General features: G+C 40.5%; 1 protein-coding gene across 5 annotated transcripts in view; it reads left to right on the top strand.

Annotated features, from left to right (window-relative positions):
* Positions 1–1,221: 1,221 nt before the first annotated feature.
* Positions 1,222–21,018, top strand: part of CNTN5 (contactin 5) — a 661,195-nt gene continuing 641,398 nt past the window's right edge. For 2 of the 5 annotated variants that reach the window (XM_054164544.1, XM_054164545.1), the window contains exon 1: positions 1,898–2,022. The gene's annotated coding sequence lies outside the window, so the exon portion shown is untranslated. Of the gene's footprint in view, positions 1,239–1,756; positions 1,820–1,897; positions 2,023–2,259; positions 2,355–21,018 lie in introns of those variants that run through there. The other 3 variants (XM_054164542.1, XM_054164541.1, XM_054164543.1) reach the window with 3 other exon arrangements.

Below are 21,018 nucleotides of genomic sequence, written 5' to 3'. Positions count from 1 at the left end.
ATATGCCTGGAGACCCACCCACAGCTGTGGAGATGATTTTCTTCTCTATTTGTATGTGATAGTCAATAGAGACAAAGTCAATTTCTAACGATGGGGTCATGCTCACCTTTTTATTGTGACAGTTAAGACAATGGTAGATGATGATGAAAGAACAGAAATTTACAGTCTGAGGAAAACTTTTAAAGGAATTGGAAGTGAGGGGCTGTTTTTAAGCTCATCCTCACTGGTATTAGTGGACATCATTCATTTAACATGATGTTGAGCTGCAGATCCTCTGACAGACTTCCATATAGAATAGGAGACCACAGAAGTGTATAGAACCATTGTCACTCATCAGTGGCAACTTTTCTTGCTGGAGGCTTCAATATAAAAGGCAAGCAAAAGACACAGAGGAAAAACTCCCATATTACTATTGCCAGAATGTAAAACTAGAGTTATATAAGAACACCCAGCAAATTCCAGAACCACACAATTCCTGATGAATCTAAAACAAATAAAGGGCAATTTCTAAACATTAATCAGAAAATACCTGGAATAGGGAAAAAGCCCCAAATAAACACCAAGGTAAAAGCACACACACACACATATATATCTGTACATTAGACAGGTTCGGAAATCATAAACTATTGAAATGCAGTCACTGAATTGGAGAAAAATCCCGGAGACTGGGAACTATGAACACTTACTTCGTTAATGCTTAAGTTCTTTTTTTTAAAAAGAAAGTATAAAAGATCAGAGAAATATTACATGTTACAGCGGAAAATTGCCATTGCCACAGGAAAAAAGAGAAAGGAAGAAGGATTATGCCAGCCTAGATGATGAGGGAGGCCATTGAAGGCGCAGGGTGGGAGCGCGCACTGCACATGCGGGTGGGTACGAGGCAGCAGAGCACACGAAGGGGGCGAATCGGCGGGAGCGGCGCCGCCGCCGCCGCCAGCCCTGCCCCGCGGCTCCGCACCGGGGAAGGGCCAGGAACGAAGCAGCTGCGGGGAGCGGCAGGGGAGGGCGGGAAGAGGCGCGCAGTAGTGCGGAGCGCACCGCCGGAGATGGGGCGCGGCGCGGCGCTGCGAGCTGTTGAAGCGGTCTGCAGTTAAAAGCGGATGAGTGACGGGGAAGGGAACAGGGAGGGAAGGGGCTGCCGGAGACGAGGCGTTACAGCTGCCGGCTCCGCGCTGCCTGCCCTGGTGCTTTTGCAACTGCGGCAGCCGTGGTATAAAGGCGGAGACGGCGCGGCTGCGGTGCGGGCAAGAGCCGTGGCTCCCGGCACCGGGCTAGGGAGGGTCATCACCACTGGAGGAGAATAAAATACATTTAGAAAAATAAAAATCTTTAAATTACCCGGAAAGAGGATGGGGAAGAGGGTGGGAAGAAAAGGATAGGGGTATAAAGTGGTTTCTGGGAGAAGCATCTGGCTTGGGTTAGAGAAGAAGAGTAGGCAGGGGACAGCGCTCGCCAACTCGCCCTCTTGGCTTCGCGCTCCGGGGCAGAGGAGTGGAGAACAGAAATCGAGGGGGAAGGCGGCGAGGAGGAGGAAAAGAAAGGGTGTGTGTGTGGGGGAACCGTGTGATCTTAGGGGTACGATCCAGCCGCAGGCGGCAGTGTGAGGTGGCACACAACATAAACACACATATACATCGCTATATATATAGACACGTCCAGCCAGGGGCGGGCAGAGCCTCCACCGCCCCCTCTGGAGCTGCCGGGGGAGGTGCCTTGGTCCCCCCGCCGGGGAGGGGGCCGGGAGGGGCTCACGGGAGCTGTCGGCGCGGATGCCTTCACCTGGGTCTCTTCAGTGAGCGAGGCGAGGAGAGGCAGTCGGGTCTGGAGAACTACTTCTGGATGGTTTAAAAAAAAAAAAAAAAAAAAAGGAAAAAGGCAAAAAGAACAACCAAAACACAACTCTGCAATCCTTTGCTCCCCACAGGCTCAGCACCATAAGGGACTGCTATATTTGAGTCTGTCAGGAGGATGGGAGAGAGAAACTGAGAGTCAGGGCGAGAGAGAGACGGTGCCACAGCAGCGGTAAGTGCCTTTGCCATTCCCCCAGCCAGACACCGTTTTCCCTGCTTAGACTTTGGAGCGTGTACAGTTTATTTGTTGTAATATCCATCGCGGCATCCCTGTTAGCAGCCTCCTGTGAAGGCAGCAGTGGTGAGAGATCCCATTTGTGGGCTCCTACTGCAGGTTTGTGTGTTTTGCTTTTTGTTTTGAATCTGAGGTTGAAATTGTTGTCGTAATTGTGCAGAAAAGTTGAAGCAGAAATTACTGTGATCTACTTGATGCTTCCTGTCGTTTAACCAGCTAGCAAACTACCGCAGTGAATGAGTTGTGGAGATGTGAGGCTTTTAGAACAAGTACGTACTCCAGAGAAATAATGCCTATTTTAATGTGCTATTTTTTCATGTTTGGGAGACCTACCGTGATAATGCTTGAGGATGAAACAGAAAATAACTAGTATATGGAGTTTGTAGTGAGGCACTAAAAGTTGTGTTGTTATGAAGTTCAGAATAGTACTTGGCTTTGGGATAAACCATCATCTGAATTAGAAAAGTGTGGTGCCTGGACCATTCTCCTTTGCTGATAGGCAGAGATGGAATTACATAAAGATGCACAGATTTCTTTCCTCTCTGATGTGAGGATAGTGGATAAGAGCATGTGGAATATCTATGAGATGGCTAGAAGATGAACTGAGAGTTATTTGTGTAACACAGAGCATGAAACTGTGATTTTAAGATTTTTATCTTGGGGGGGCAAAAAAGACATCCATTACTGTCGCTGTACTTCAGATGTTTCATTCCTGTTGAGCACAGGAACTTCGTAAAGCAGAAGTTACACAAGATACTGTAATGTGACTACTTAAGACTAAAGTTTTCTATGTGTTGCTATATTGCAGCAATTCAACATTAAGTTTTTGCCGAGTTTTTAATTGAAAAAGTAATGTTTTCTTTGAATGGTGCATTTTCAGTAGTGGGTTGTTTGTTTTTTTTGCTGTAGAACCTAATGCCAATTTTTTCTAAGGAGTTAGAGCATTCCTCTAGTCTTCAGCAAGCTGTGGATAAGACTATGAAGTTTGAAACTGCAAATAAATTACATGCTCACTGTTAGCCAAAAGCTAAGGGAGATCCCTGATAATTAAAAATCTGGATGACATTTTCCAGTTAATAAAAGTGCAATTAATTCTTGCTGAGTTGTAGTAGAACTTTTCCAGAAAGATATCTATTAGAATTTGCAAAAACATGTTTTCATAAACTGTCTTTAATTACTAGAACATGTATCTGCAGTTTGAAGGAAAACAAAGAAAACCTCCAACCATTTCCAATATCTGTTGTGTTGGGAGGAAAGATGATTGTTTACTAGTGTGAGTATACTACAAAATGAGATGTGAACTACAATAACTGAGGAATATTTCATATACAGTGGCCCTCTGTGGCAATATGCTTTTAAGTATGTAACTGATTAAGAGATGTGGTTAAGAAGACAAAATCTTGGAAGACAACAAATACATAAAGGAAAGTGGGTGAAGTGTTAAGCATTCTTGAAGTTGATAATAGCTAAGAAGTTCTGAAAGTCAACTATTTAGCATGTTTCATACAAAGCAAATATCCATGCAAAAAGTCAGAAGTATCAGAGCATGACGTAAAAGTGTGAAGTTAGCTACAGATGATCTCGAGACTAGAAGTGCAGATTTTAGCATTGTTGGTCTATATGGAGCTGAAAGTTACACTTTGAGTTCTAGGTTAAATGTCAGGAGAAAAGGTCTTAATTTTGTTCCATAACGAGACCAGATGTAGTAAGAAAGAAAACGAGACAGAAAAAAACCTGTCAGGCTGAATTATAGCAGACAACTTGGCAAAAAAAGTGTTTTGACAACAGATCTTGAGGAAAATATGGTAAGAAAAAAGGTATAATTAAAATCTGTGGTGTTAGGAAATAATAAAGGACAACTTAAAGAAATGCATAACTTAGAGGACTGTCAGCATAGATTCAGTACAGGAAGGTCATGACTGGCAAATTTGCTTGAGTCCCCTGAATTAGTTGCTGGCATCAGAAACTGTTGGGGAATCCATGATACATGTGGGTTTCAGAAAAGGTCCACTTTTTTTGCCCCAGAAAATACTGATTTGGAAAGTAAATTTTGGAAGGAGTGCTGGAATAAATTCCGACCTGACTTAAAGATAGGGACCAGAGGGTGTCAGTAAAGGTAAAGAGCTCTCGATGAAAAGAGGAGGTTAAAAGTATGATGCTTTAAGTGACAATCTGAGATCAGTGTTTTCTGTTGATTGTTACAAAGCTGGCATATGGAAGAAACCCAAGCAACCAAACAAGACCCCCCAGAAAAAACCAAACATATCTGATTTGCTAGCAATACCAAAAAGTCTGCTTCCCTGAAGATATTCCGCATGCTGAAGCTCTTCTGCCTAATTTGATGATGGGAATATTTATTTGTAATTAACTAATGCAAATCTTTGTTAAAGGCATCAGAAACTGTATGTTAAGAATATACAAGCCAAGGGGCTGACGTTGAGCCATCTGAGGTGATTGGTTCAGTGGCACTGAAAATATAGTTCTGAATGATTTTGTCTTTCTGCATGTAGCCTGCAACACAAAATTCTAGTTCCTCTGAATTCCCTGCATAATTTGCCACTGTTGGTCTGCTCCCTCCATATGTTCCTGCTGACTGCTTCTGCATTGCACTTTCTCTCAGTTTCAGAACCACTTCAATCACTTGAACAATTTCTCGTACTCAAAAACACGAAACTAAAATCTGCCACAGCTGCTTAATTCCTGAGAATCAATGTCAAATAGACAATTGCTTGCTGGTATTATACTGGTAGACGTTTCATAGAATTTATTTCCTCCTTCTATGCATAACTTCTGGTATTTTTCTCAGGGTCTATTATACCCTCTAGTATCAACTTAGCACTGCACAAGGGGAAAAAAAAGTACTCTCTCTGAAAATGATCAGGTCCCTGCAGAGTTTTATCTTCTGAGCAATTCTAATTTCTGATCAATAACACTACATTAGGGGCTGGCGCCTTCTGAAAAATGACAAAGTTGTTAAAACACAGTGAGGTAAATCCATTCTGATTTTACTTAAATTTAAGATTTCAAAGCCTCAAATTGTGTGTACGTATAGCTGTGTTTATGTAACACACATCTGTGTATGTATATCTGTGTATAGGAATGATTCCCTGCCTTTGCAAGCTGGTATGGAAGCAATGTTAACATATTCTGGCTAATGGAAAGATATGTGATGTGTTTGTTTTTATAATTAAGTTCTTGGCTGATTTATGAAATTATCCCAAAGTGTATGAATCATAAGAAAATGTGGTCTTTGTTTACATTCTGCTTTTTAAAAGGGAGGATAATTTTCAGGATGATTTCTCATTATACTTCTTGAAGGCCGCAAATCAAGTTTTAGGTGTTACAAGTGGATGTGTAACCAGGGAATATGATGTCAAATTCTGGATACTGTGAATATATGAAATCATTAGGAGTACCATCCATATTATGGCTGATGTTCTTCATCAAACATGTCCATACTTTGTGTAGTCATCCAGTCAGTTTAGCTCCTAAACTTAGAGAGCCTTGAGGTTATGTTAGAATGAGAGAGTAATTCATGTTGTCATGTAGTAGTTACCAACACTGTAGTTTACCTCTTTCCATCTCCTTCAGAACTAAACTTAATATGTCAGTCTTGGGAAAAATTGATAATTCTTCTCCATTCCCATAGCTGAAAGTAGAAAATTCATCAAACTCTCCATCCATCAGAAACTTCTGGGAGTTTCATTTTTTTCAGTATGCTCTTAAAGGTTTTATTGAAAATGGTGTTAAAACGTGATGATATCTTTGGAGAACCTTCTGCTGATGGAGCTAAAACCAGGCAAGCATCAAAGGTAGTTCATTGTTGTTACTGAGGAGTAAAGGATGACAGCTTTCCATTCAACATACAGGAAATGTGACTTCAGTCTCCTTGTGAGTGAAAAATGCTCAGTTTTTAACAGCCAGAATGTTAAGATTTACTGTATATTCAGTGGGACTCTAGTCTTCAAGTCCTTTGACAACAACTAAATATATAGCTTTATAATCGATGTAGACATAGTATCAGCTCAGTCTTTTGGGTGTCTTCTCTAACCAAGTATCATCACTTTGCAAGAATTCATGAACCTCATTTTGGTTTTATGGGTTTTATAATCTTCATGAAGTATGTGAGGGACACTGCCTTATGTCTTTAACATTCGTTCTATAACTTGTAAACAACCACCTATAGCAATACATTCAGCCAAGAGTAGTGGTTGAACAGAACGGCAGGTGAATGAAAAAGATTTTATGGTCATAGCATCAGAAGAAGATAATCCAACAGCATAACTTCCTCATAAAAGTATTCTGAGAAGACATTCAGTCACTAAACTTGAAAAGTTGTAATTTTGCCTAACTGCAAAGAGGTTTATGCAGAAGCTGTTTGTTGCGACGTGAGCCAAGAAGTGTGCTCTCAAAATGAAGTCGTTGACAAGAAGTTTACCAAAAATTTGCTTTTGGGAAAAGTGATTTATTTTTACCTGTTTAAGTACATCTGCATTATCTTTTATGAAGGATGTCTGGTCATCTCCGTTAGTTCAGTCCACAGACTTCTCTCGTGCTGTCTGCTCTCAGTTATTTGCAGTTCTCCACATATACCTGGGGTGTAATAAAATGGCATGATTAGTGAAGAAAGTCACAGTATGTATTTTCCCTCTTCTTCAGAGATTGTTCTCACAGGGGACATTTTCCAAAAGTTAAAATATAGTCACTCAAAAAATGTGGATGTGCTGGCATTTAGTACTGTTGGCCTGGCAGAGTCATTCAGCTTTCTTGTGTTCATATCACTGTGATGTAATCAGGGTTATTAATTTATCTTTACTTTTATTCTTGTGATGGCTTGGATGAAGGACAAGATGGACAGATTCTGAAAGGGACAGGATGGAAAGTACTGAAAATTTCATGAGCTGTCATGTTCCTGTATAGGAATACATGCCTAGCACACAAAAACGTGGTTGTATTCCAAACAAGCGTTTGAATTCTGAATAAATCAACAGTACATTGTACTAGGAACCATAAGCATAAAATGGCCTCTGAATCAAAGAACATATGGCTTAACTCAAGAACTCTTCCCTTTTTTGCTGTTACTTGTGACCTTTGAAATGCACACATATAAAGGAAGACATCTGTGTTTCACAGCCATGCTACCATTATCATGTAGAGATTTCTTCAAGATCACCTCCCACACTAGAAAAAAACAACAAACCAAGATGCAGTCTGCAACACTATGACGTGCAATGATCACACAAACGTGCTAGAAAATGTCTTGCCAATCTGTCTGAAGACTGTACTAACAGTTCACAGTCCCTTCTGAAAGGAGTACTTTTTAGACCTCTTTTCTAAATGAATCAGTTCTTCAGCTTTCTAAAATCTCATGCAGATCAAATCTTACTAGAAACAAGTGCATGGACTTTCACATGAGAGTCTATTAAAATCTAAGTTCTCCTTATTAAAACGTTTTGGGTTTGTCAATCCTAAAATCATGACTTAAAGAAACAAAATAGTTACTTGCTTCTGTGCTATTAATTTATTCTTTCTTTGGTTTTTTGACTCCTGTGTATCTGAGGTGATACAAGCTCTTGGTTTCTCAGTATCATGACATACAGGATGCTCAAAATGTTCTTAACTCCACTGTAACATATGCAGTATCATGTATTATTGCTTACATAAAACTCATCTCAGGGAATCTGGGAATAAAGCCATGACTTCTCCAATGCCATGACATCTTTTTGATGTATCTGTGCAGAACTTCTCAATTCAAAACCAGTTGTGCAGTATTTCCACTGTCTGGACTTTGAGGATGCAGGTTGGGCATTAAAATAGCTTCAGGACGAGAAAGGCTGTTACATGGTTTTAAGAAGAGGCGTAATTGAAAACGTAGAACAGATCAGATAACGAGGGAGGATAATTTATTAGGACCATCGACACTCAAAGAGATAATTTAGAAAACATGATATATAGCTGAAATGTCTGCAGTCTTGTTTTCCTCCTTGCATATCACAACTGACTGATTGCTTACACCTAAGTATTTATTTGCCTTATCAATCACTTTGTGCCTGAGTCATTCACAGATGGGCATAATCCTCTGTTTGTGACTTCACAAGGCATCTCTGGAGGGAATTTGAATGTCATCAGCAATGAATATAGACATTGCTGAAGACATGAGGTAGGAGGAGGATGTTTGCACAAAGAGCATATTAATCGATAACAGGAGAAAATATGCAGCATCGAAGTAGCATACTTCAGTTGAATTTGGGTTAAATTCTTGCATAATTTCTGCAAAGTGGCAGCAAGACAGTGAGACTGCCCTGAAAAAAACCCACCAAAAACAGAGCTCTTTTCTGAGAAAATTATGAATGGGTGGGCAAGTTGAGAAGTGTTCAGTATATGAGAGTACTAAAGATTATACCCTTAAAACATCATTTTCCCCCAGAAGGGGGAAAATCAAGGCTCCTTCTCTGTCAAGTTTGCAAAAGAGTTCTTTGAGGCAGCATGGCTTTAGTTGAAAAGATAATTAATGAAGGAATGTAAAGGAATTTGCTAAGGATTTATTTCAAAAATATGTTGAATTTATAAACAATGTATGCATGATTGCAGAGGATTACAGGATTTGTAAAGAACAATTGAGTGAGAGAGTAAAGGAGCTGTATCGCAGCTTTTGGTTATTTTCCTTCAACAGAAAAGGATGACACAACTTCTTATGTGACACTCTGTATTAAAAAGCTGGCGTGTAAGACAGTATGGTGTTGAGCAGTTTTAAAATTCCCTGAAAACATTGTCTATTTCTACAACTGTTTGCTAGAGTCATGTGTTACTAAGATTTCAGAAAAGATAGCAAGGGGGCTGGCGTTGTGGGGACAGCTTTATAAAGTCAAAAGGATGAGGGTTACAGAGAAATGTAATGGACACACTTGATTTTGCCACGTATGTGAGGGAAACTGAGCAGGCTAGGAGATGCCAAGTATTTCTCTAAAAACTACCTGTAGGTGGTATAACAAGATCTGGAATATTTTGTCAGTGGAAGAAACTGACAACTCCATGCAAGATAATGATTTTGTACTTTTTGGTTTCACTTGTGGCTTTAATACAGTGTTGAGGTAACAGAGCAAAGCGAATGTAACAATTTACCTTTATTGGGCCTAATGCTGTTCTTTGAAGTAGCTGAGAAAAACTTCATTCATTAACTTGAAAAAACAAACAAGCAAACATTAAACTGAGCAAAACTAACTTCCAGAATCAAGCACGCTGGACATAAAGTTATTTTACTTCTTTATACTATATGAGACAGACACAGGAACAAATCCTTTTTTTCCTTAGTTAAGAAAACACTTCAGTGGTTTTGTCAGGAAAAACTTTGGCAGACTGTGGGTAGAAGGTCCTATACAGGAGATTTTTGTTGCTTTCTACTAGGTTTTAATTTATTCCCTTGCTTGTGTATAAAAAATACAACTGGAATTTGTGACTTCAGTTATATGTTCATTTCTTTTTTTTTTTTTTTCCCCCTTCTCTCTAATGTAGTTTATTTTATTGCCATTTTCCTTTGATTTCCTCATCACTTGAAATTTTCCCACATGTTGGCTGGCATGAAATTAGTTTTCTTAATTTGTATGCTTGATTTGCCTTTTCTGTAATTTATATTTTATTGCCAATGTCAGACAAAGAAGAAAGAGATGAGGGAAGTATTGAGAACGCAACCTGTCATAAACTCCCTTTGCCGTGTGTAAAGGCAGCAATGTATTTTGTTAATGCAGTAACGTCAGAGTCCTTGAGGCTTGAGATATACTAGAGAGAGAAAAAAAAGAAAAAAAAAACCCACCCCAACACTTTCACATAAAATTCACACCACATTTAACAAGCTTAAGAGAAAAACACTTCATGAAAGCTGAAAACACAGGTCACTACAGCTTGAGTTAAAGAGACAGGCTTTCCAGTGAGAGATTGTAAACACAGTTTCGGTAGTGCAGAAATGATGAGGACCATTAAGTGATGAATCCCCTTCCTTTGCTCAGTACGAGGTAAAAGAAAGAAGGGGAAAGTCCATAGAAATATTTACTCTTCTATGTGACAGATGTGTATACCTGCAAATGGTCAGTCCCTCTGTTGGGGTATCGAAGGTCACATGACAGAGAACACTGATATGGGTTACTGAGGTTTTTTGATACACTGCATAGAGGCTATCACCTGAACAATATTGGAAATCAGAATTACTGTGCCTACCATCCCACCAAGTTACATTTCTTCTGAAAATACCTTCATGATCCTTATGACATGTCCTGGGTACAGCATAGCTCTTTTATAGACCTATTGCTTCTTGTCCAAATTGTGCACTTAAAGAGCGTGTCCTTAAATGGAAGCAGGCAGTTGAAGTCAGTTTGCCACTAGCAGCTGCTGACCGTTATTTTCTTTAACTGTTTGTGCATATCTCTTACAGTTCTAGTTCTTCTTCCTCATTGCTGCAACATGGACACTTCCTTACATTTTGCCTTGTTTCAATTGTCATCAGGGTTTTGTGGCTAGTCCTTACTCAGAAGGACTCAAACCAATCCAGAGTCAGATTCTGTGCTGGCATAAACAAATGCAGCAACGCTGAATTTGGTGGAATCATGCCTGCTCATTGGAGGATGGCTCCCTCAACTTGAATTTACCAGCAGCCCTCAACCCCTACTAGCCTATGAAGCATATTTTGTCACTGACAGTGACTGAAAAATTCTAGGCTGGATTTGAAATCTGCTACCAAATGCATTTTGGCTACATTAGTGACAAGTGGAGCTGCACAAAAATTACCCATTTTTGTTCAGTAAGTGTCCATCTGCAGCAATGATAATTTTTTGCCTAAATATTTTATTCTTCTGTGAATGTGCAAAAATGTGGAGGTTTTTTTTTTCCCCCTGCCGGTCTTGCTGACAAGCAGAACTTTTTCATGCAGCTCTATAATTAGGCTCCAGAGTCCTGTGGAGATACACAGTAGAGTGGTAGGCTTTATATTCTGCCGCTCTCCAAAGTTGCAGTTCACAGACTTGTGCACTTACATCTATCCCACCTCTTTGCATGCTGTAACAAGTCTTTTCTATTCCCTTTGTATCTATCCCCCTGCGTCTAACAGATTTTGAGTGTTTCTGGTTCTAAACTGCAAATCAGCACTGGACCACTGTGTGAAACTTTTGACAGAGCAGAAGAGAATTTCAGGTCATCACTGAAAATCCCTGCGCAGGAATTTAGCGTGTCTTCAGGTTGTGCAATGAAACTATCAAACTTTGCATCAAAATGTGTAACTCTCAGTGTTTTGCGGTGTTGTTTGTGGTGCAAATGTGCATTTTCAGCAAGATTTCTGTAACTCTGCAGTGTTCCTGATCGTGAAGCCCTATGCTGAGTACTTATATAATGTTTCTATAGCCAAATATAAATATAGTTGTAAAGAAACAGATCATTGGGAGAAGCTGTATTTGGATCAGTGTATGCTGCTATTGCACGACCTGTCGGGAAACGTTCCATCTGGAAATGTGGACTGATGATTTATTTAGCTTTGTGTTTGGGAAGATTTGGGGGAAAAGGTTTACATGTTATCATATGGCTAGCGAGAATTACAGCTTATTCTTTAGCAGCCTTACCAGCAGAGAAGAACATTTCCAGTCCTTTAGCTCGTTTTCAGAGGTTTAATTAATAATGTAGACAGCTGAATCTGCCTGCTTGGGCTAAAATAATTAGCAGGGAGTAAACAAACACTTTACGTTTCACATTATGAATAGTGTGGTGCCACTTTAAATATTTAATGTTTTGATCTGAGTGACCAATCAATTCTTGCAGAGTGCCAGGTTACATCTACCATCTGGGCATGAAAGCTGAGCTGTGAGCTAAGGTAGGCTCCCGTAACTGCTTCCAACAGGCAAGGGTGGCAGGAGAAGGAAGAAAACCTAAGTAAAATGTTAAAATGGAGGATATGAAAATGTAGAAGCTGTTGGAGAAGAAACAGAGAGGGGAAAAAAAAAAAAGAGAAGCTGATCAAGAAGAGTTTAGTGCAGCTGAATAATTAACTGTTTAGTTAGGTTTCCATATGAAGTCCTATAGGAGACAAGTGTCTCATACCCATTTAAATATCAGCTGGTGACTTACTCCTTTGTATATTCAGGCAAGAAAACCTAAAAGAAGCCCTTCTTAGTCAAATGTACTTAGTCTCATAGACATTGCTCATCTAGGGGAAAGAAAACCCAGATCCTGCCCACAGAGCAGACAAAGCTTATTTGTTTAATGTGCTAAAACCCAACACTGGCCGCTGTTCTGACTTCAGGAAAGGCATATGCATGTTCTGATCAACTTCATAAACAATATTAAACTGAATTTGCCGGGGACAGCGTTTTTGATGCCAGGATGCCATTGGCTTTCCTAGCCACCTGGGCACACTGTTTGCTCATATTTAGTTGCCCATCAATTAGAACTCCCTTTCTGCCAATCAGCTCTCCAGCCTGTAGCCTTGATTGGGGTTTTTGTGACCCAAGTGCAGGACTTGGTGTTGGGCCTTGTTGAAGCTCATCCTGTTAATTTTGGCCCATTGATCCAATCTACCCAAGTCCCTCTGTAGAAGCCTCCCTACCCTTGTGAAGATCAACACTCTCACCTAACCTGGTGTCATCTGCAAACTTCCTGATGACGCTCTCTGTGTCTTCATCAAGGTCATCTCTAAAGATTAAGTGAAATGCAGTTCACTCCTGTAATATAATATATATATTTATATTTTTTACTATTTAATATTTTGGGCAGTGGTATCTTCAAACACCGCTGTAACTTAATTAGAAAGCACATTTCCAGGTTCTGCTATTCAGTTGTGAGCAATACATTCCACATGTGAAGACAGTCAAATTATTGAAGCACAAATCTGGGAATTTCCAAAACAGTGATTTAAATAGAAAGTAAAAGTGCTGCAATCTGCAGTTTCCCACAAATGGGAATTAGCTGGGTACTCATGGCTTACTCCTCTGTTCAGTACCTTCCCAGAGGCTGTAACTATAATTCAGGTGGCTCTTGGCTCAGAGTGGGATAAAGGGCCTCTCTGTTGCGCTCCGTCTCTGGGCTTTTGGAGTGTTGGTTGCCTTGGTCCAGGTTCAAGGCCTAGGTGTAGTTTTCCTGTTAGGATGGACACTTCAGCTGCAACTCTGGCAGCATTTGGCTCTTGTTGCTTCCTGGGTGAGAACAAAGCTAATTGCCTTCTCTGCTGGCTCCTATTAACTGTCCAAAGACAGTTAATGCTGTTTGGTAATACAGAAACCTGATAGCTGAACCTATAGGATGGGGCATATCCAAACATGGCCAGGAGCACACAGAGTTCACAGGTGTATTATAAGGTTAATTACATGTTACATGTTTATCTGGACCCCAGGAAGTGTCCAGATTTGCACATTTACAGGTGCTTAACTCATTGTCTGGATTAGGGCATGTTTTGGGGTTTCTCCCTTCAGGACAACTTTGAACATGATGAAATCACGTTCCTATGTATAGTTATTTTCTGGAGTCTATATGAAGATGCAATCAGTGAGGCTGGTAAAACAAATAGTATCTTCTGGCTGGTGTGCCACTCATAAAAATGTCCACAGGGTTCGCTCACTGCCCACTTCAATGAATTAGCTCTATTTCTGCAGCCTGTGATGAGGGTCCCTAGCTATATCGCAGGGAATTTCCCCCCTCCAAATCTTTTATTAATTGTGGTCATTCTTAGGAGAGGGCTTTGCTTGAGTTTTGTGTTATATACTGAATTTGCAGGGTTAGCAGAAATCTCACAGAAGTATCTGCTAACCTGTTGTGTTTTGTACCAAAGTCTCTGCGCAGTGATTAATATGGATCCCCACTGTGCCATTTGTTTGATTGTTTTCCAGAGAAAGAACAAGCTTTGGTCATATTTTTCAGTAGAGCCTGCTGCCTTAACATTTTGAGGACTGTTGCAAGTCCTTTGCCATTTGAGTAAGAGAAGTGTCCTGGAAAGTGTGCTGCTGCATGACGGAAGGCTTTGTCTGGACTCTGGGGTGTGGGGAACTGACTTCACCTCCTCCTTATGCTGTTGGGGGGGAGGCTTGTCACCTGTCAGTGACACACCAGTGCAACAGCACTGACACATTAGATGTATGTGTCATTGTCTTTTGTTTTACTTTGGAAACAGTCAACCACAATAACCTGAGGAAAATTGAGAGTTACAGGGTTTTCCATATCAAGTGATTGTATTTTATTAATCAATAACAAGCTTTGATGACAGCTCCAGAGACTGATATTAAAAAGTAAACATTTTTCAAAATACTCTTCTTACATGGAAAATAAAATTTTATCCTGAACTGGGATTTTATCACTTGACTGTCACAAACCTGAAAATCTATTTTTAATCCAGTTCATCTGTTAACTGCCAGTGGTTCTCAGCAGCCAGAGACCTCTGATTTTCACAGTATGTCCATTCTCCCATTTGTAGAAACTGATGCTATTACAAGGGAAGGGGTCAGTTGCCTATTCATCTGCTCTTTGTGGCTTTTTCTGTGACACAGAACCCTCTGAAACTGGCAGCAGAAAGCAGTTTGAACAGATCACTTTGGTCAAGGTGGAAAAAAAGCCGTGAGCTTGAAAATAATCAGATTTCTTGTATGATATTTAATGTTAGTGGCTGACTAAGGGAAAAAAGGTAACACCTTTCTGTAACAGATAAGGTGCCCAGCTTTTGAAATAGCAATTCGCAACATTTGTGCGGTTTGCAGAGCCTGTACCAGATGAGGTGTGAACCAGGGAGGGGAGAAAATGATCTTTAAGTACCCACAATGGTCAAGCTCCATGCATTTGTATCCCAAACAGTGATTTCAAATGCATGTATGAGTGCACAGGGAAGGCTGGAGTTTTTTGTTTGTTTGTTTTGGTTGTTTTGTTTTAGAATAGAATAGAATAAACCAGGTTGGAAGAGACCTTCGAGATCATCGTGCCCAACCTATCATCCAACACTATCTAATCAACTAAACCATGCAACCAAGCACCCCATCAAGTATCCTCTTAAACACCTCCAGTGGTGGTGACTCCACCACCTCCCCAGGCAGCCCATTCCAATGGCCAATCACTCTCTCTATAAAGAATTTCTTCCTAACATCCAGCCTAAACCTCCCCTGGCACATCTTGAGACTGTGTCCTCTTGTTCTGGTGCTGGTTGCCTGGGAGAAGAGACCAACCCCCACCTGTCTACAACCTCCTTTCAGGTAGTTGTAGACAGCAAGAAGGTCTCCCCTGAGCCTCCTCTACTCCAGGCTAAGCAACCCCAGCTCCCTCAGTCTCTCCTCACAGGGCTTGTGCTCTTGTTTTGGTTTTTTCCCACCAGAAACTCCCCCCAGAGTAACATTTTAACCAGTTGAGCTGTGACTGTTGTCTTTGTCTTCTCAGGTATGTTGTACGATCCTCAGCAAGGAAGGCTGATCAGCTAGGAAGTGGTCAGTATGCAAGCACTCAATCTCAATCGTGATTCTGTTTTATTTGTAACCTCTGCTACCAGTGTATAAAACTCTGACTTGTACTTTTGATTAATATGTTTTTTACTGCACCATTAAGCTTGTCTACTTTACTAGCAGCATGGAGAAATTCACAAACACAGTATTTTTTCTTTTTTCAGCTCTCTCCAAATACAAATAAAGTAGTTTGGGCTTGCATCCTCAAGGACTTGCATCCTGAAATGCATTTACAGAAGTTAATGTTCAGGGGATGTTTCTGGAAATACTGAAGTAAGTCATGTCAGGACTCATATTGCCAAGGTGCTGAAATCAAGGGGAAAGAATTGATTTTAGTGGGTGCAAAATATCCCTTCAGCCAGAGAAAGAAGATACCCCAGAGCTTTGGGCTGATTCCACATGCCTTGCCATTGAAACCTCTGTGGTTTGCAGCCTGTCCACTGTGGGTCTGTGAGAGAGTTTTCCCCTTGGAACTGATGTTTTCGTGAGTGGAATTCGCAGCACAATAAACAGTGATGATCTTTGTTAACTCGTCTGCCTCGTTTGTCATGATGACAAATCTGTATATGCTCAAGATTTTAAAAGATAATGTAGTTTTCTATTGGCTCTAATGTGGATTTTTTAATTATATTTTTTTTTTAATAACAGGATTTTGCTGTTCTGCATCATTTTATTTTATTATGCTCATTCTTTTTGCGTAAGCAGCCTTGCCATTTGGTCACACATGCAGTTTTCCTACAGAAACTGTTTATCACAGTGGTGACATTTCATTTTAGGATGTATTTGGAAAACAGATATTGCTGTTGTGGTGGTACTTTGACTTGGGAAATGCCATATAGTATCTATGAAAGCTCTGCACAGTCACAAGAGTCGCAGAAGTTTGCCTGAGCACAAATTCCCAGGCACTTTAAAATGAAAATTAGCCACTTTGCCTCAACATTCTCTCACACTGAAATGAGGCCTGCATAATGCAGACAAAGTTAAAACAAATTAAAGGGAGCACTTCCTCACACAGCGTGAAGTCAGCCTGAGGAATACAGTCACACAGTTCCTAGATTTGATTTTTAAAAGGGCTGGATAATTTTATGACCAATAATAACATTTTTAGTTATGCATGCTAAGTGAAGTATAATTGGATTTCCTGCTTCACAGCATCAGCTGCATCACTGCAGAGACCAGGAAGGGTTTTATTTACACACATGTGCACGTTCACACCTACACAAACCCCTCCTGCATACAGCAAAGAATTTTGATGACGGAATTTTAAGGAGTTTTTTGAATCATTGTGCATCAGCCATTGGCTGTGAATAGTTATGGCCAATGTCTAGAGGTCAATAAGAGTCATGCAGAGTAACTGTAGTAAGTACACTGTGTCTGTATAGCATGTGAAAAGTGTGGGCACATTGTCCATTTTGCAAATGTCAGCAGTCTGGACCCAGCTGCAGGAGGCAGAGAATGTGTCAACTCTTAATATTCAAAAGGCTTCTGGGAATACAAAAACCTATGCAAGCTTCAGCCATTTCCAGAGTGCCAGATGTTGGCAGCAGACAGTCATTGAAATTTGAATGCTAGTTTAGTTAAAACATCCTTCACCCTCCCATCCTGGTCATCTCAGAAATCAGCATGAATAAAAAATAGGAGACTGTAGCATGGTTGCTATTTTTAAAGTATTTGTTCTTTTTGTGACAGTAGACATGAAAATTAGAATTTGGTTTGAAAATTCAGAAACCAGTTTCTGCAGAGGAAGTCCAGGAATGAGCATGGTGTAGCACACTCGTCCCCTTTTCATTTTATTATTGTGGTGGTTTGGCTCTGGCTGGGGGCCAAATGCCCACTACAACTGCTCTGTCCCTCCCTTTCTTAGAGGGGAGAGGGGAAATATAACAAGAGGCTGGTAATAAGGTAGAAGTAATTTAATGATGTTAAATGCAAGAAAAGACCACGTGTGGAAGCAAAAAAAAAACCCAAAGAAAGATGTTACTCTCTACTTTGGTCACTCCTGGGAAGCAGGGTTCTGACATGTAGCAGTCGCTCTGCGGCACAGACACAATGAACAAATATTCCCCCACTTCCTTCTTTCACTTAGTATTTATATCTAAGCTGACATCAGACAGCATGGAATACCCCTTTGGTCAGTTTGGGTCAGCTGGCCCAGCTGTATCCATTCCTGAGATCTTGCCCACACCTCAGTGTGCTCTTAGGATGGGGAAATGTTAGAAAAGCTTGGGTGCTCATTCAGCAGTAGCCAAAACACTGGTGTGTTATCAACAGGCAGCTACAGCACTGCAAACCACAGTACTAGGAAGATGCTCTGAGGAGTATTAACTCCAGCTCAGCCAAACACGATACAGTTATTTTTCCTAGCATGTTTCATGTTACCTACTTTGGAACATAAACCTATGAAAGAATGGGCTACTTAAGATGTTTATTAATGGTATCATATATCATTATCAGCACTTTCAGTTACAAGAATAGAATCAAGAAACCTTTTCTAACACTGGCTCACAATGTAGAGTAGGAGGAGAGTTAGACACCAGCAAGAAGCCAGTTAAAATCTGCATGTTCAGCATGCAGATGCCTAGAGAAGGCTAAAGGCAAACAGTGATGACAAAGACAAGTCCTATAATCCATCAGAGACACTAGATTTGACCTGGTTATTAACCACTTCTTTAGAGTGCTATCCTATTAAAATTAAAGTATAGCACTCATTCTGTTAAAATGTAAGAGGATATATTTCATTACTGGACTATCTCTGTGACAATGCCAGTCCCCAAGCCTGAGTCATAGTTTCAGGTTCTTGAGAAATCAGGGAGGACTCACATCCACAAGTATGTTGGGGTTACATGGGTAGTGCTTCCCAATTGTGCAGAAAAGAATTGGATGCTCACTGCTACACCGAGACAGAGCACATGCTAGAGGAAGCTTTATTGCTGCTAATAATTGAATCACCTCTTGGTTCTCAGCTCTGCTGCCAGGACTACATCTGCTAAATAGAAAATAATGAAACAGCCAGCAGTGGATCCAAGCACTCCATCCTAAACCTTAAGTCTCTCTGGTCTCATTGTGTTTGATTCAGTTTTTCTGCAATTTGCTTTAGAACTAATAAAAAAAGATGTGAAAAACTACAGTTGTGCCCTCTAACAAATTAGTTTTGTGCAGATCACCTAGTCTCTAGCCAGCATGCCTACACTCTCTTGTAAAATGTGATTGTAGGTAGCACTGGAAAACTGCACCTAGAAGCATCCCTTTTTAGTGACACTCTGTCCCCCTTACAGAGTGAGCAAGTTGTTCAAATGACATGGTAAACCCTAAATACAACAATGTTCAAAATAATAATATATACATTACTCTGTTTAGCATTATTGTGCCCTGTACTCAGCACTGGTTAGGCCACACCTTGAGTACTGTGTCCAGCTCTGGGCCCCTCAGTTTAAGAAGGATGTTGAGACAGTTGAACGTGTCCAGAGAAGGGCAGTGAAGCTGGGGAGAGGCCTTGAGCACAAGCCCTATGAGGAGAGGCTGAGGGAGCTGGGGTTTTTTAGCCTGGAGAAGAGGAGGCTCAGGGGAGACCTTCTTGCTGTCTACAACTACCTGAATGGAGGTTGTAGCCAGGAGGGGGTTGGTCTCTTCTCCCAGGCAACCAGCACCAGAACAAGAGGACACCGTCTCAAGCTGTGCCAGGGGAAGTTTAGGCTCAAGGTGAGGAGAAAGTTCTTCACTGAGAGAGTCATTAGCCATTGGAATGTGCTGCCCAGGGAGGTGGTGGAGTCACCATCCTTGGAGGTGTTCAACAGGGGATTGGATGTGGCACTTGGTGCCATGGTTTAGTCATGAGGTCTTGGGTGACTGGTTGGACTTGATGATCTTTGAGGTCTCTTCCAACATTGGTGATTCTGTAATGCAAATATAAAGTGGATCCTGTAGGTGATATTTAATAGTCTGAAGAACTGTAGACAATAAGTATAATTATAGAAGAGAATTTTATGTTGATGAGAAGCAACACTGATAGACAACATCAAGAATTATTTGACTCTGCTGGATGAAAATATTAAAAGTGTTTTGAATGAAAAGAAGTAGGTCAGCCTATTGTATGGAAAGAGAATACAAACTAAATCCAGAGGGAGGAGGGAAATGAATTAAAATAAAGAGGAAAAAAAAATCTTTATAATTCTTGCTGGGCAAGTTTCTGACTAGTTATACTGAGAGTATTGGAGGGTCATGGGAAAAGCTTTCCTGTGTTCTGTGAAAGGATAAGGCAAAATTGGTGACTGTGTAGGTATTTTTCCTTGAAGAGTACAAATCACCTCAAAGAACATGGGGAGAAGAAGAGTACTGCCAGAGCTCCATGCTGCCCAACTACTAGCTTTATAACCTAGTTGAGCAAGAAGATGAGGTCATACTTGGTCCCATTGTAATGCAGTGGTTTATCCATTAGAATAGAATGGAATAAACCAGGTTGGAAGAGACCTTCAAGATCATCGTGTCCAACCCATCATCCAACTCCATCTAATCAACTAAACCATGGCACCAAGCACCCCATCCAGTCTCCTCCTAAACACCTCCAGTGATGGCAACTCCACCACCTCCCTGGGCAGCACATTCCAATGGCCAATCACTCTCTCAATGAAGAATTTCTTCTGGACATCCAGTCTAAACCTCCCCTGGTGCAGCTTGAGACATTCTGAAGTTGCAACCTCTGGGCAGCTAAGGAAAAACTAACAAGAAATTAAGTAATTAGTAGATGTGAAAGGGAAGTCTTCCTCCATTTCTTCACAAATCTGAAATACTGAAAACTCCAGTCTTACAGTCTTACATCTTATGACCCTTTTATGTATAAAAGGCTGCAATTTGAGTAGTCGCCAGTGATCTAAAACCAAAAGTTAATACATTTTAAGTAAGTCAAGACAGAGTGGCTTGGAGTTTAATTACTTTTTTAAAAATACAGTTTTGAAGGAAAAAAAAATTGGACATGAACTTTCAAATATTCTATTTTTTAGGATATAAATTAAGCAAGTTACATTTTTTCCTGTGAAAAACTTCCTTTTTTTCTTTTTTTCTGGACCAACACTTTACCTTGGTGATTCTGTGACCAACAAGTGATTTTGCTTCTGAATTTTCATAGAAAACAGTGAAGAACTGGGTGATGGGAGATGTCTGAAGAGGACTTGGGTTTAACAGAGAACCCCAGAGCTTTGTGTGACCCTAAAAATGAAATCATATCTACTGTATGAAAAAGAAGTGTATCTGTAGATTTGTAGATTTGGAATGGAATGGAATGGAATGGAATGGAATGGAATGGAATGGAATAGAATACAATAGAATAGAATAGAATAGAATAGAATAGACCAGGTTGGAAGAGACCTTCAAGATCATCGTGTCCAATGCATCATCCAACACCATCTAATCAACTAAACCACATGTGAGAGACTAAAAGCTTGAAGAACTGAGTCTCTTTCACTCTCTGGACCGAGACTCCATGGCACCA

Source organism: Dryobates pubescens, chromosome 10 (assembly GCF_014839835.1).
Source record: "Dryobates pubescens isolate bDryPub1 chromosome 10, bDryPub1.pri, whole genome shotgun sequence".
NCBI classification, from domain to species: domain Eukaryota; kingdom Metazoa; phylum Chordata; class Aves; order Piciformes; family Picidae; genus Dryobates; species Dryobates pubescens.
This window is presented reverse-complemented; position numbering and strand designations above follow the sequence as displayed.